Genomic DNA, 16,225 nt, shown 5'->3' with positions numbered 1-16,225 from the left:
TATCAAGCTATTCTTATTCATAATATCATTTGTCCCACTTATATGAATATGTATATATTGATATAATGTTATCTTATCTCATGTTTTAGAATGATGTAATAGATTTTACATGTGGAGTGTGCTATTATATTTTAAATAGATGCTTGTATCGTTTCGTTCCACGATTAAATTGGAATAATTTTTCAAGCTTCTTGGAAATTTCAATATCTTGGTAACTAGTTTCCTTGCCGCTAAGTTTTACAAGGAGAAAGTGGAGAACCGCATAAGCAATCATTACCCGCGAACACACTGGCCGAGAACTTTGTCCCCGAAAGCTTTCCACAAAGATGATTTTGACTCAAGTTTAGTTTTTTCAGTCCAGCCACAGACGCCAGCACCTTCCCAAATACCAAGTTTCGTGACAGATCCAGCTTTTGCAGCTTCTTCGCCAACGTCAGCTTCCCGAAGTCGAATCTTAGTTTGTTCCCAGACGCTTGGAACTCGTTCAAAACCTCTGTCTGGTTCAGGAACCTTGTTGGATTTCCTGAGATCTCGTTTTCTGATAGATCGATTTCATAAAAAGATTTGGTTTTTATTGGCTTCCAATCATCTAAGCTCATTTTGATTCTGGATTTAGCCAGCTTCAAACTGTAGATGATAGGCGATGAAGTCACCCATTTCGGAATTGGTTTCAGCTGAAATCTGTTGTACGAGAGATCCAGAGAGCCGATGCCGTTGTAAGTGTGGAAGGCCCAACACACTCCGCAGGCCCAACAAGCAAGCCCACCAACGGTAACTTGAAACAGAGGAGCTCTGCATCTGTCCTTGCCAAAGACGTCATGCACGGAAAAGAGATGCTCCTCCTGCAGAACAAATTTGAAGCTCTTAATTTATGTGTATAACAGCTAAGATTACTTTACAGGTCATGTAGATAAGATCTAGAGGGTTCTAAGACCCATATATAAGCATAGACCAGCTCACTTGTAAAGATTAACAAAGATAAGGAAAACATTTCCAAAATACCCTCTTTCTCTTTTGTTCTCATGGTATCAGAGCCATTGTGAACCCTAACAGGTCATTAATGGCAGATCCAAACACTCCTTACCCGTTTCCTAGCAATGTTCATGTCGTGAGCTCCGTTACACAACGTCTTATTGACTCAAACTATTTACTGTGGAAAACACAGTTTGAATCTCTTCTTTCCAGTGAAAAGCTTCTCGGCTTTGTCAATGGCGGCATCACGACTCCTCCGGCAACTCGCACTGTCGTCAATGGAGCTGTCACCACAGAAGTACCAAACCCTGATTACGACGCTTAGTTCTGTACGGATCAACTGGTTCGTTCTTGGCTACTCGGAACTCTCTCAGGAGAAGTTCTTGGCTCAGTCCACAGCCTCACCACCTCGCGCAAAGTGTGGTCTTACCTTGCTGAACACTTCAACAAAAGCACCATAGCTCGTGAGTTCACGCTCCGGCGAATCCTCCAACTACTCAGCAAAAAGGGTAAAACTTTGGCCGAATACACTTGAGATTTCAAGGTTCTCTGTGATAACTTGAGCTCTATTGGTAAACCAGTGGATGAATCTCTGAAGATTTTTGGATTCCTCAACGGCTTGGGACGCGAGTATGATCCTATACCACAGTGATCAAGAGTTCTCTCACCAAACTACCAGCACCATCTTTCAACAAAGTAATATCTGAAGTCCAAAGCTTTGATAGTCTTCTGCAGTCTTTTGAGAAAACTGAGATAGTGACTCCACACATGGCCTTTCAAACCCAGACCTCGAACCCTCCACATTTCAACCCTAATCAGAGGGGAAGAGGTCACAACAACCGTGGCAGAGAAGGCTACAACACCAGGGGGAGGGGTTTCTCTCAACACAACTCTGCTACAAACACCTCCGATGAACGCCCGACCTGTCAGATCTGTGGCAAGACTGGACACACAGCTCTTGAATGTTACAACCGGTTCAACAATAACTACCAGCGTTCTGACAATCAACAGGCCTTCTCCGCTCTCCAAATCTCGGATCCGAATGGCAAAGAATGGTATCCGGACTCAGGAGCCTCCGCTCATGTCACAGCAACTACAGGAAATCTTCAGACCTCATCTCCTTACGAAGGTAATGATACAATCCTAGTGCTGATGGCACTTATCTTCCCATAACACATGTTGGCTCTACCACCATCTCATCAGGTAACATTCAGTTAAAAGATGTTTTGGTTTGCCCGGATATTCATAAGTCCTTGATATCAGTCTCCAAACTCTGTGATGACTACCCATGTGGTGTCTAATTTGATGCTAACAAAGTTTGCGTCATTGATCTTAACACTCAGAAGGTGGTGTCAAAGGGTCCCAGGCGTGAGGGAAAATCAGGAGCTTGTGGCCTTCTTCTCAAACCGTCAAAGTGGAGCTACAGAGGAGATATGGCATCAGAGATTGGGGCACGCAAACTCTCATATTATCCAACAACTCAAAGTCAGCAAGGCCATTGCAGTGAATAAGAGCAGCACTTCCTCCATTTGTGAACCTTGCCAGATGGGGAAATCATCTAGATTACAGTTTTTTAGTTCAGAATCTCGTGTATTGCATCCCCTAGATCGAATTCTTTGTGATCTATGGGGACCCTCTCCAGTTATATCTAATCAAGGATTCAAGTTCTATGTCGTATTTGTGGATGATTTCTCTCGTTACTCTTGGTTTTATCCGCTGCAACATAAGTCTGAGTTCTTTGCAGTATTTAAAGGTTTTCAAAAGATGGTAGAAACACAATTTAACAGCAAGATCAAAGTGTTTCAAAGTGATGTAGGTGGGGAGTTTACAAGCAATAAACTCAAAGAATATTTCACTGAACAAGGAATCAGACATCTTATATCATGTCCTTACACGCCTCAGCAAAATGGTATCGCTGAAAGAAAGCATCGGCACACTGTGGAACTTGGTCTATCAATGCTCTTCCAAAGCCATTCCCCTCTCAAATACTGGGTCGAAGCTTTCTTCACTGCAACTTACCTTGGTAATCTCCTTCCCTCAACAGTCTTGGACAACAAAAGCCCATTTGAAATGCTGTGTCACAAGTCTCCAAACTACTCAAGTCTTCGAGTATTTGGCTCTGCCTGTTATCCGTGTTTAAGACCTGTTGCATCTCATAAACTGGACCCAAGGTCTCTACTCTGTGTCTTCCTTGGTTACAGTACACAATACAAAGGCTATCGATGCCTTCATCCCCCAACTGGCAAAGTCTATGTATGCAGACATGTAATTTTCGATGAACAGAAATTTCCTTTCAAAAATAATTACATGTCTCTTGTGCCTCGGTATAAGACTCCTCTTCTCTGTGGATGGCAAGCCTCTGCACTCTCTCCTGATCACTCGCAGACCTCTCAGACCTCTGCAGAGCCAGTAACACGCATTCTTCCCATCCCACCACCTCCACCAACACCTGTTCAGGCTCTTGTTGCTCCAATCACTGCAGCACATGATCCAGCACCTGTGGATAACGATCAGCAGGTTCCTGAACCCATGTTGCCTAATACTCATCCCATGACGACAAGAGCTAAAGCTGGCATTCACAAGCCCAACACCAGATATGTTGTCCTCACTTCTAAGTTTCACACGGTGGAACCTAAGTCCATCACTGCTGCGATGAAACACCCTGGTTGGAACACGGCTGTAATGGATGAAATGGGGACTATTCATATGTTACACACTTGGGATCTAGTTCCTCCGACTCAAGAGATGAATGTACTGGGTTGTAAATGGGTCTTCAAGACCAAACTCAAACCAGACGGTACTATTGACAAGCTTAAAGCCCGGTTAGTCGCCAAAGGGTTTGATCAGGAAGAGGGTCTCGACTATATGGAAACATTTAGTCCTGTCGTGCATACAGCAACTATTCGAATGGTCCTTGATGTGGCTACCTCTAAAAACTGGATGATTAAACAATTGGATGTCTCCAATGCATTCTTACACGGTGAGTTTCAAGAACCGGTCTTCATGATGCAGCCTCCTGGATTTGTGGATGAGAACAGACCAGACTATGTTTGTCGTCTCACAAAAGCCCTTTATGGACTCAAACAAGCGCCGAGGGCTTGGTTTGACACGTTCAGCAATTTTCTTCTGGAATTCGGGTTCATCTGCAACAAATATGATCCCTCTCTCTTCACATATCATAAGCACGGTAAAAACTTAGTCCTGCTATTATATGTGGATGACATTCTTCTCACAGGAAGTGACCAAGATCTACTTGAAACTCTTCTTCAAACACTGAATAGAAGATTTTCAATGAAGGACCTTGGTCACCCGAGTTATTTTCTTTGGATCGTGATTGAATCTCACTCTGGTGGTCTGTTTCTGCATCAAACGGCTTATGCTCAAGACATTCTCCATCAGGCCGCCATGTCTGACTGCAACCCCATGCCGACACCTTTGCCACAGAATCTAAACAATCTTGATTCAGAACCATTTCCAGAGCCAACCTATTTCAGGAGTCTTGCCGGAAAACTTCAGTACCTCACCATTACGAGACCTGATATCCAGTTTGCGGTTAATTTTGTTTGTCAAAGAATGCACTCGCCAACAATCTCTGATTTCAGTCTGCTCAAACGAATTCTGCGATATGTGAAATGAACAATTCATATGGGATTACACATTCGCAAAGACGCTGACCTTTCTCTCTCTGCTTACTGCGACAGTGACTGGGCTGGATGCAAAGAAACACGCCGTTCAACAACCGGTTTCTGCACGTTACTGGGTTCAAATCTGATTTCATGGTCAGCAAAAAGACAGGAAACGGTTTTGAGCTCATCGACTGAAGCAGAGTATCGGGCCCTCGCAGCAACCGCAAGAGAACTCACTTGGTTGTCGTTTCTACTGCATGACTTCGGACTCAATCAGCCCTCTGCAACACTTCTCCAATGTGATTATCTCTCCACCGTATACCTGAGTGCGAATCCGGCTCTGCACAATCGATCCAAACATTTTGACACAAATTATCATTATATCCGTGAACAGGTAGCCTTGGGTCTTATTGAAACTCAGCACATTCCAGCGACAGCACAGCTCGCCGACATCTTCACAAAATCCCTGCCTCGCCGAGCGTTTGAGGATCTCCGGCGGAAACTCGATGTATCGGAAAAACTCACACCAAGTTTGAGGGGGGCTGTAAGTGTGGAAGGCTCAACACACTCCGCAGGCCCAACAAGCAAGCCCACCAACGGTAACTTGAAACAGAGGAGCTCTGCATCTGTCCTTGCCAAAGACCTCATGCACGGAAAAGAGACGCTCCTCCTGCAGAACAAATTTGAAGCTCTTAATTTATGTGTATGATAACACCGTATTTTGACCACTTTTATGGATCGTTTTGAAATACTTTTTCTATGTTTTTAATTGCTTTTAAGTACTTTTATCACGTTTTTCTAGTATTTGTAGTTCCAAGACTCTTTTCAGGTAACTAAGGGAAAAACTTAACAAAATGGATAGAAAACCAGATTTCAGCTCAGAGTCAAACCGTCAGAAGTTCACCCCTGATTGAAGGCCTCCTCACCGTCTGATCCAGCTCAAATTTGGAGACCTTAAAGATGGAAGTATCAGCTTTCCAGTGCACTTTACGGCTTGGCAATCCAACGGTTCAATCAAAAGATACGCGAAGAGCAAGATGTCCCGTAAACCAGCCGGCAAGCACTTCCACCCGCGGCCAACAAGCATTTTCCCGCGGTCAGGAGCATCCCGACCGCGGCAAATCACCCATTCCCCGCAGTCACAGCACTCCCGACCGCGGCCATCAACCTCCGAGCCCAAAAAGCCCATTTGTGAAGCCCACATTTGGAGATACCCTAAGTGACGTCCAGAGAGGTCTTGAGCACTATAAATACATGTCTTAGGAGCCCTAGAAGAGGGTGTAACCGAATCACCACCGAAATATTTTCTTCATACTTTTATTGTTTTTGCTTTAGCTTTTAGGGAGAGAGAGATTTGTTCTCTTGTTCTTTCTTTTTCAATTTCGGTTTCTATTCTACTTCTTAATACTATGTCTTTGATTTCGTTCATTATGTCTGAGTAGTTTTATTGTTGGGATTAAGGGATTTTCGATGGGGATTTATATGTTCGATGAGGATTCCATGAGCTTTTGAGCCGAATCTTAGAACTTTTTCTTCTGAATTCGTTTTTACTGCATGAGGGTAGCGTCATGAACTACAATCTGATCCAGATGCTTGGTGACACGAAAGTGTTCATCAGGTATCAGATCTAGTTTGGGAGAGCAAAACAAACATAGGAGTGGAAACCTACCTATGGGCGATTTGTGAATTAGGACGAGTCTTAAACATAATGCATCTCTTCTCTTCCAGGGCCAGAGTGGAAACCTACTGGTCAGGGTTGAGAGAGATAGTTGTCTATGATCACGACAGTGGCGTATTCATACGTCCGTGACTCCAGTTCGAAAAGTTTAAGCTAAGATCTTACCAATTTCCTCTCTAGCAATGTTTTGAATCGTTCGTACCCCTGAGAAAACTTCCTTGAACCCCAACGCCTTCTTTCTTATTGATTTACACCGATTTTCTTTAAAGCTTTAGTTCAATATTATCTTTCCTTTTTAGTTCATTTTCATTTAAGCAATTAGATATCCGTTTTTTATCATTTTTAGTCATTTTCGTTAAGTTTAGTTATTACGCCATTTAATTTCCGTATTCTCTTCGTTTTTAGATTTTAAACACACTACCAAACCCCTACAAAACCGTTTTTGTTCTAGACTTCCTTACTTTAACTTATTTCAAAGGCTTTTTGCAGGAAAAGATCCTCCTTCCCTGTGGATTCCATCCCTAAGTACTACAATCGATCAGCTGTGCACTTGCGGCTATTGATTTCAATTAGGATAAAACTTGACAACCCTCTCAACACACGACAGCACACATCAGTGTATAACAGCTAAGATTACTTTACAGTTCATGTAGATAAGATCTAGAGGGTTCTAAGACCCATATATAAGCATAGACCAGCTCACTTGTAAAGATTAACAAAGATAAGGAAAACATTTCCAAAATACCCTCTTTCTCTTTTGTTCTCAGCCGTCAACGAACTTCAAAGCGGGGAGTGGACCGGTTAGAAAATTGTGTGAGAGGCTGAGTCTAAAAAGACCGGTCAGATTGGCGAAACTCATCGGCACGACACCTGAGTACTTATTCCTCGAGAGGTCCAGTGTGGAGAGCGTTTGGAATCTTGATAAATAGTTAGGGATCGTCCCTGAGAGGTTGTTCTGGCTCAAGTCCAGATACGTGAGAGTCGGTGCAAGTGATGAAATCGAAGGAGGAAGTTTCCTGGAGAAACCATTGCGGGAGAGATCGAGAGATTTGAGCTCCGTTATGGATTTGAAAATGTCAGGGATGGTGCCAGAGAAGCGGTTGTTGGCTAGACTGAGCCAATTTAACCGAGTCCAATTGAAAATTGAACTCGGGATTGAACCGGCGAACTGATTATCTTCAATAGTGACATCTGTAAGCCTTAGCATTCCAATGTTATCCGGAAAGGGACCAGAGAGAGACGAGTGCCCGTGATATGAATTAAGTATAGCTTTGGTAATTGGAAAAGGAATTGGGGAAAAGGTCCAGTGATCTTAAAAAAGCTGAAGTAAATCGCCTCGAGGTGCTGAAGTTTGGCTAGCAACGGTGAGATAGTTCCCCAGAGATAGGTTCCGGATACTACCAGTTCGGTGACGCGGCTGCTGCCGCCGGTTTTGCAAGTTACACTCACCCAGGAACAGCAGTCAGTTCCTTTCTTCCAAGCGCCCAGAAAGCCCAAAGTATCTCGGGTGATACCCGATTTGAAAGCTAAAAGACCCACCTCGTCATGGGGATGACACGTGGCTGCTCTGGTGGAACTTAAACAACGGAGAAAGATAATGGCCGCAAAGATGAAGGTAGTGAACTGTGAACAAGTAAGAGTTCATGGTGGTGTTGTGTGGTGAGACTCTGAGAGGAAACTCTCACGTCGCTATCTATTAATAACGAAAACCTTCTTTTATTTCTTGTAGAAAAGTTTATTTTTTCGAGAGCAATTTGTACGTAGCTATTGAACTATTAATCAAGTGACAGAGACGCCTCGAGATTTGCGGAATATCTTAAGCTCGAGAATTTCATTTTTTATTTATTTTACAAAGTTGACGGAGTTTGACCAAACCATTTGCATGTGGCAGTAATGGTGTCTATGTTCGGATTTAGACCAAACCACTCCGACGGATCACATTTGCTTCTTTTCTTTGTTTATTACTCCCTCCGTTTCACAAAGAATGTCGTTTTAAGGTTTTTTTTTGTTTCACAAAGAGTGTCGTTTTATATTTTCAATGTATAATTTTAAACAATATTCCAGTTTTGACCCTATTGATTTAATGTATTAATTAGAGAAAAAAGTTATTTAATGTATTAATAAAGGGTAAAGTAGTATTTTTAATAATTTTCTTAATAAGTGTGAAAAATGTCAGAGTGACACTCTTTGTGAAACGGAGGGAGTATTTCTTACGTATCGTCTGTACCTAAACACGTGCATGTGTTTATAAAACCAAGAGACCGGATTTATAAAAAAAACAAAAAAAAAACTGCCAGAAACTGCTTAGAAGGATTTGAATTGCTAAAAGCAACAAATTATAGTTTTCGAGAACACTAGATATTAGATTGAATTAAAGTAAATAAATTTCATGGGATATACTCTAAAATTGAATATTTATGAATTTAACCGCTATACTGATGTGTATTTATTAAAATATTATACTAATCAATGGAATCCTTCATTTAAACATAATCGATAGTTCTAAAATGTTATCAAAAGTCAAAATTCAGAAGAAACGATTTGGAAAAGTGATGTGATCCTGAGAAACACCGTAAAGAAGGAGAGTTTGAACCAAAGCAAGGAACCAGGGAGCAGCTCAAAGCTGAGGAAAACATATTTGTAAGAACAAGAGTTAAGGCTACTAAACTCAAAGAAGGCATTGGCGTGAAACTCAAACAAAGGCAAGACCAACACCATTCAAAGACACATCAAACCTCACTGGTTATGATTCAGGCCCAAAGAAATCACTAGATGGATTCTTTGTGATTCATTTGTGTACTCTTTTTCCCTTGGTTTGGTTTTGTCCCAATGAGTTTTCCAAACTAAGATTTTAATGAGGCCAAATGATTCACAACATCATTGACCCATTTTTGTGATCTTCCTCAAGTCTAACAAGCACATTTCGTGGAGTGAAAGAAGATCAAGGGCTCTTAGTTTCTAATTCAAACTCTAGTTAATTATTTTGCTTATTTTCGTGAAGAGTTTAATGCTCTTCATGCATGTGTTGTGTTTTTCTATTTAAAATCTTTGTGTTCTTCTTTGTAACTCATTCTGGATTGGATCATCAAACCTATTTATCAAATAAACTCTTTTCTTATCAAAACTAGTCGAAATGCTCTGATCTCTTGAGAGTGATTCGCTGCTTGTGCAACATCTTTATCATCTCTCTTTTCAACAGATCTTTGTTTTCTCTTGAGAGTGAATCGCTGCAGAAAATCGCTGCTTCTGCAGCACCTTTTCATTTCTCTTCTTTCTCTTGTGATCAATTCAACTCTGATCTATTCATCTCTTCGGTCTCTGATCAATCTCTTTCAAGCTTCTGAGTGCCGAGCCTTGGGAGGATAACATCAGAAATACAACATTTTTTCTGGTTTTCTGAATTATAACTAGAAAATAGATGTTATCTCAAAATATCTTTGCATGATGTTATATAAAAACTCTCATATGTTTGGTTCTGAAGTATCATAATAAGAATGATATTTGAGAAAGTTGTTAGATCTCTTTCATGATTTAAAGATGTGTTTTCGTATTGCAAGAAAGAAATCTAAAGGAATAGATATGTATTTAAGAGTATGTAAAATAAAAACGCTTAGAAGACCGTATGTAAAAAGAAATTTGGCATGAAGTCCAAGTAGATGAAGAAATATTTTCTATGTGAAAAGGATGTTATGGACCAGAAGCCCAATATCCTGAGAAATTATGGTAGTCATACGAGTGTATTAACTTAGATTATGCTTATATCAATTTTCTAAAGATATATATAATTAAGATGCATGGCATGAAGACAATACTTCAATGGGAGAAAATGATGTGCTTGGTTGTACTTTTCTGTATTATTATTTTTATCTCACTGAATTTTTCTATGATAAAGTTTTAACGAAGCAATAAAGAACATACAAATGATAGATACCTAAAAGAAATGCAAATATGAAAGTCAATCATAATTTCAAAGATTACTGAGATCATCAGAAGCAAAGAAAATAGTAAAGATAAATCATCTGCAACACCCATTAATTGCAGAAGAATGGTGGTGTACATCTACTACATATTCGTTCAAGTAAAGATTTGGAAGACTTACTTATCAAGACATCTCCAACTGCTACTTCAAGAAATTAATTTCTCATACAGGATTGCGTTGTCTCAAATATTTTAAATGATGTATTGAGGGGAGTAATAGTGTACTGCACTCTTTTCCTTTTAACAATGATTTTCTTATTGAGTTTTTCTAGTAAGATTTTTAATGAGACAATATCTGATGCACATTACGAATAAGATATGAACATCTAAGAGGATTGTTACAAATATTATGTTTATCATGTGGATGCCCATTATAGACCCGTTAGAAGGTTCTAGAATATTCTAGGTTTACTTCTTCCTCAAGTTGAATTTGTTCTCAAAGTCTTTGTATACCTCTATATATCTCTCATTATTATGAGATAAAACATGATAATTTTCTCTCTGTCTTTTATCCACAACAAACATTTATTTATAAAACTATTATTTTTTAGCACTTATCCAATATGTCATCTATAAGTTAGCATTTTTTTAATATCAAATGATGAGTTTGCTCCTGCTTCTTATTGGTCTTTTTACTGGACATGTTGAGATACACAGTACTATACCATGAAAATACTGGAAAGTTAATGCGTGTACAATACATAAATTGCTACTTTTGCACACATAAATTTTAATACAAATAATATCTCTCACGCTCTCACTGTCTTCACATCAAAATCCCCATCTACGACCTCAGGTAACACATTCTGTTGGAAACTTGATATGAATTTAAATCTTATGACTCCTTTAGCCCACGATCTATTATGTGAATATACTTGCATAAAACTTTAACAAGTTAGAGTAACTTACTTGAACTTATCTTACAAGAAGATGATTGGTAGATGATCTTCTACCTCCATGTATACAAATTATTCATCTACGAAGAAATGGGTGTTTGTGTAGAGAATAAAGAGAAGTATGTCTTAAGAGAGAGAGAGTGACTTTTTTTCTTTTGTTTTTCTTGATCATCTCTAAATGAAGCTAAAGGCACCTATTTATAGAAGAGAAGAAAACCAAACTTGCACACAAAGGTTTTTTCTAGCTTTGTCTCCAAGTTTTCCTTTAGCTTGGAGACAAAGCTCCCTAATTTCCTCTCCATTCGCCACATGGGTAAACACATGCCTTGTTTTCCTCCATGGCCGCCACATAGCTCACAATAGCTTACTCACCAAGTTTTATCACACTTCTCTCCACCTTGTATACTTCTTCACATCATGATATATATTGAACCAAATTATATATATACTTTTAAAAATTGTTTACACTCAATATCACTTTTTGACTTTTAATTACACTATATATCACTTTCTGCTACTCTAACACTTTGGTACCTTTTACATTATTTAGATTACAATTATCTCTTTCTTCTACCCTTTTTTAATTTATTGGCTAAAAATAAAACAAAAGGAAAATAAAAAGTCACTCTCTCTCTTTTGTCTCCCTCTCTCTTATCGACAGTAAAAATATATTTTTTACTCTTTTTTTACTTTCCTTTCTTTTTTCCTAACTTATATTCCACAGACTTTATTTTGTTATTTTTTTTATACAAATAATTTAAAAATAATTTTTACACTATCAGTTATATCTATTTATATCTATATTTTGAAACTCATTTTACAAAAGTTTACTTATATATAATTCGCATAAATAGATAAAACATACATGTATCTATATAGTTGCATACACGTGGATGCATACATATATCCATATGTAGATGTATCCACAAACATATAGTACACATTTGGACGAAATTACATGGATAGACGTATTCACGCACATATGGTACATGTGGATGCAATTACATGGACATACATGCCTATTATGATAATATGGTATACATGTACCCACCTATATGGATATGTATATTATTTTTAGACAATATATGCGAATTATATATAAATAAACTATTATAAAATGGGTATCAAAATATAGACATAAAATAGATATAACTGATAGTATACACATAATTATAAAATTATTTTTTATAAAAAGAAAATAAATAAAATAAATAGGAAGAATATAAGTTTTGGGAAAAGAGAGGAAAGATAAATAAAAATAAAGAAGAACGAAAATGTGTTTTCATTGTTGACAAGAGAGAAAGATAAAAAAGAGAGATAACATTTTATTTTTGATTTGCTTTATCTTTAACCAATAAATTACAAAGGGTAGAAGAAGAAGATAATTTTTTTTCAGCCAATGTAAAGTGCTAGAGTAGCAGAAAGTGATATATTTGTAAATATGGTGTAGAGACAGTGATATTACATGAGCTGTGGACCATAACCAAATCCAAAAATTGTCACTTAACCGGTTTAGTATTTTGTTATCTAATTCAGCCCATCATAGAATACAAATGAGATCTATATTGATCTCTATGAATATAACCTCCATGTTCAAATATATATTATATTACCATAGTCCAATTGTTTTGCCATGTTAATATTGGACCAAGGAGACATAATTGCAATAAGACGCAAATAGATCTACAATGATCACATACATTAACACAATAAAGTGACATTAAACTAAACATGGATGCATAGCATAAAAATTACACACGAAATGTGATCATTGTGCCTATTTTTAACTAGTCCTACCTTAGCAAGATCAACATTATGAACAAACAACACAAAGTGATGATACAAACACTAAACCATATAGTGTTCTAACTTTATTGCATTAACCATAAATGCACATAACCACAATAGAGCATTACAAAATAGATACAAAACTTCCAGTAAATCGATATATTGTCTAAACCCGTATGAGCAACATGCTCCCAAAAGACTTTAGGTGGAACACCTTTAGTCAACGGATCCACTATCATGGAGTTTGTGCTTATATGCTTAACTAAAATTACATCTCTTTGAATCGTTTCCCGCACAACACGATACTTAATGTCTATATGCTTTGACTTTGTTGTGCCTTTATTGTTGTTCGCATATAACACTGTCGAACAATTGTCACATAAAATCTTAAGGGTCTCGACACCTGAAACTATATGTAGCCTTGTGATAAAGTTTCACAGCCATATAGCATGATTGAATACCTCATAACATGCCACGTATTCTGCTTCCATAGTGGACAAAGCCACACGTTTTTGCTTGGCACTTCGCCACAATATGGCTCCCTCGGCAAGCATGAATACATAACCTAAAGTGGATCGACGGCTGTCAAGGCATCCAGCATAGTCAGAATCAAAATGACTAGTGATCTCGAGCTGGTTATATCGTCTATAAATGAGCATAAGATTCCAAGTTTTCTGCAGATATCGCATCCCCGGTTTAGCTGCTTTCTAATGAGTCTTGGGGCATTGATCTAAACCGAATTTATCACCTTAGAAATCGGGATGTTCATCGATTTACAATTTTTCATGCCATACCATTCTAAAACTTTATTGATGTAGCTCTTTTCTGATAAACCTAATATACCTCGAGAACGGTCTCGATGTATTCTTTTACCCAATACAAAAAAGGCTTCACCAAAATCTTTTATCTCAAATTCCTCAAAGAGAAATTCCTTAGTATCTTGCACCAAACCTACATCATTTGTGGCAATCAGAATGTCATCGACATACAGGAGCATGAAGATAAACTTCCAACCACTGATCCTTTGGTATACGCAATCCTCAACTTGATTCACTTCAAAACCAGATGAAAATTGCAATACCATTGACGAGACGCTTGCTCTAATCCATAAATAGATTTTTTTAATTTACATACAAATTTCTTTGGGTTTACCAGAAAGTTTTCCGGCTGTTGCATGTAAATGGTTTCTTCAATGTCGCCATTGGGAAATACAGTCTTCACATCCATCTGATGGAGCTATAAATCCAAACGAGCTGTTAGAGTCATAATTATCCTTAAAGAGTCTTTCGATGATACCACAAATAAATTCTCTTGATAATCAATGCCTTCCTTCTGAGTAAATCCTGTAGCAATAAGGCAAGCCTTATACCTTTCCACGTCAACATTTGCATTACGTTTGGTTTTAAAGATCCATTTACAACCAATGGGTTTAACACCTTCTGGTAACGGGACAAGATCCCAAACTCTATTGTCAATCATGGATTTATAGTTTTCACCCATGGCATCAGTCCATTTATTATAGCTAACACTTTGGATAGCTTGACAGACACTTAATGGATCATCGTCTATCAACGCAATGCCATCCTCATGTTCCTGAAGAAAAACCACATAATACTCTGAAATAGCCTTTTTCTTCTTTCTTATCTCCTTAATGGCATTAATTATTAAGGTTCTTCAGAAATTTGTTCTTGAGACTGAATAACTTGTTCCTCATGAGATTCAGAGATACATTCTTGATTTTCAGTTGTATCAACATTTTCCATATGTTTTCCAACTTTAACTGCAATGGGAGGAATCAAAACCATTTCACTATGGGATCCTGAGTTTTGATTCATTTCCTTATCAATGAAAAGATCCATATTTTCTTTGTTCCCAACTCCAAGTTCCATATCCTCAAAGAACATAACATTTCCTATCTCAAACAATGTTCGTCTATCTGGATCATAAAACTTATACCCCTTAGATTTCTCCGCATTACCAGAAAAGCAACAACTTAGCATTCTAGGATTCAAATTCTTTGATTTGGATTAAATTGTCGAGCTTCTGCTGGACATCCCCATATGTGAAAGTGCCTCAAGTTAGGACATTTTTCTGTCCATAACTTAAAAGGCGTTTTAGCTGTTTCTTTAGTTAGCACTCTGTTCAGAATATTATTTATTGCTTTACCCCAGAGGGACTTTGAGAGAGTAGAGAATGATATCATACTTCTCACCATGTCTTGAAGTGTCCGATTTCGTCTTTCCGCTACACCATTCATACTTGGAGTACCTGACATGGTGTATTGCAGAACGATTCCACACTCCTCTAGGTATTTGGCAAATGGTCATGGACGTTGTTCACCTGATCTGTCCTATCTACCATAGTATACACCACCACGATCAGATCTAACGACCTTAATGTGTTTTCTGAGTTGAAATTCTACTTTAGCTTTAAACACTTTGAAAACATCTAGAACCTCATACTTCTTGTGTAACAGGTAAAGATGATTATATCGACTATAACCATCTATGAATGATACAAAGCAGCGTTGTCCATTCCATGATGTCATAGGGAATGGTCCATACACATCTATAAGTATCAACTCTAACACTCCTGAAGATCGATGCGTATCTTTTCCTCCTTGGTTTATCTGTTTTCCCTTGATACAATTGACACATTAGCCAATATCAAAAAAATCAAGAGTTTCTAGAAATTTTTCTGAAAAGAGACGCTTATTCTCTTTTAAGAGATATGGCCCAAACGTATATGCCATAGCACAGCGGATGTCTCATTCATCAATTTTTATTTTGTACCACGTGTGTCAATATGCAAAATTTTTGGATAGGAAGCAATAGAGTGTAATATATAAAGATTATCAATATTACCCAAATGACCTATGCCTATTACATTCAAATTATTTGAAAAGGTAACCTTATGGTTTCCAAAATAACAAGAGTACCCAAGCTTGTCTAATATAGATACCGATATTAAGTTACGTCTAAAAGACGGTACAACATAAACCCCTTCCAAATTCAAAAACGGTTGGTCTTTAACTAAATCCTAAAGCTTCTGATTGCTTCCACTTTAACGCTTTTACCATCACCCACTTAAATCAGCTTTTCAGTTTCATTAGGTTTGTGGTAATTGAAGCAATGCTGCATTGACACACTTATGTGGGTTGTAGCACCTGAATCAACCCACCGAGAATATCTAGGTTCAGAAACTAAATTGATCTCAAAACAAACCAAAACGAGAGTCGTACCTTATTGGCACGTGAAGTGTGATATGTAGGACATGCCTTCTTCATA

At 38.1% G+C, this 16,225-nt stretch overlaps 1 pseudogene; it reads right to left on the bottom strand.

Moving 5' to 3' along the window:
• Positions 1-230: 230 nt before the first annotated feature.
• LOC18015372 lies at positions 231-14,938 on the bottom strand (annotated as a pseudogene).
• Positions 14,939-16,225: the final 1,287 nt, after the last annotated feature.

Source organism: Eutrema salsugineum, unplaced genomic scaffold (genome assembly GCF_000478725.1).
Source record: "Eutrema salsugineum unplaced genomic scaffold, Eutsalg1_0 scaffold_23, whole genome shotgun sequence".
NCBI classification, from domain to species: Eukaryota; Viridiplantae; Streptophyta; class Magnoliopsida; order Brassicales; family Brassicaceae; genus Eutrema; species Eutrema salsugineum.
This window is presented reverse-complemented; position numbering and strand designations above follow the sequence as displayed.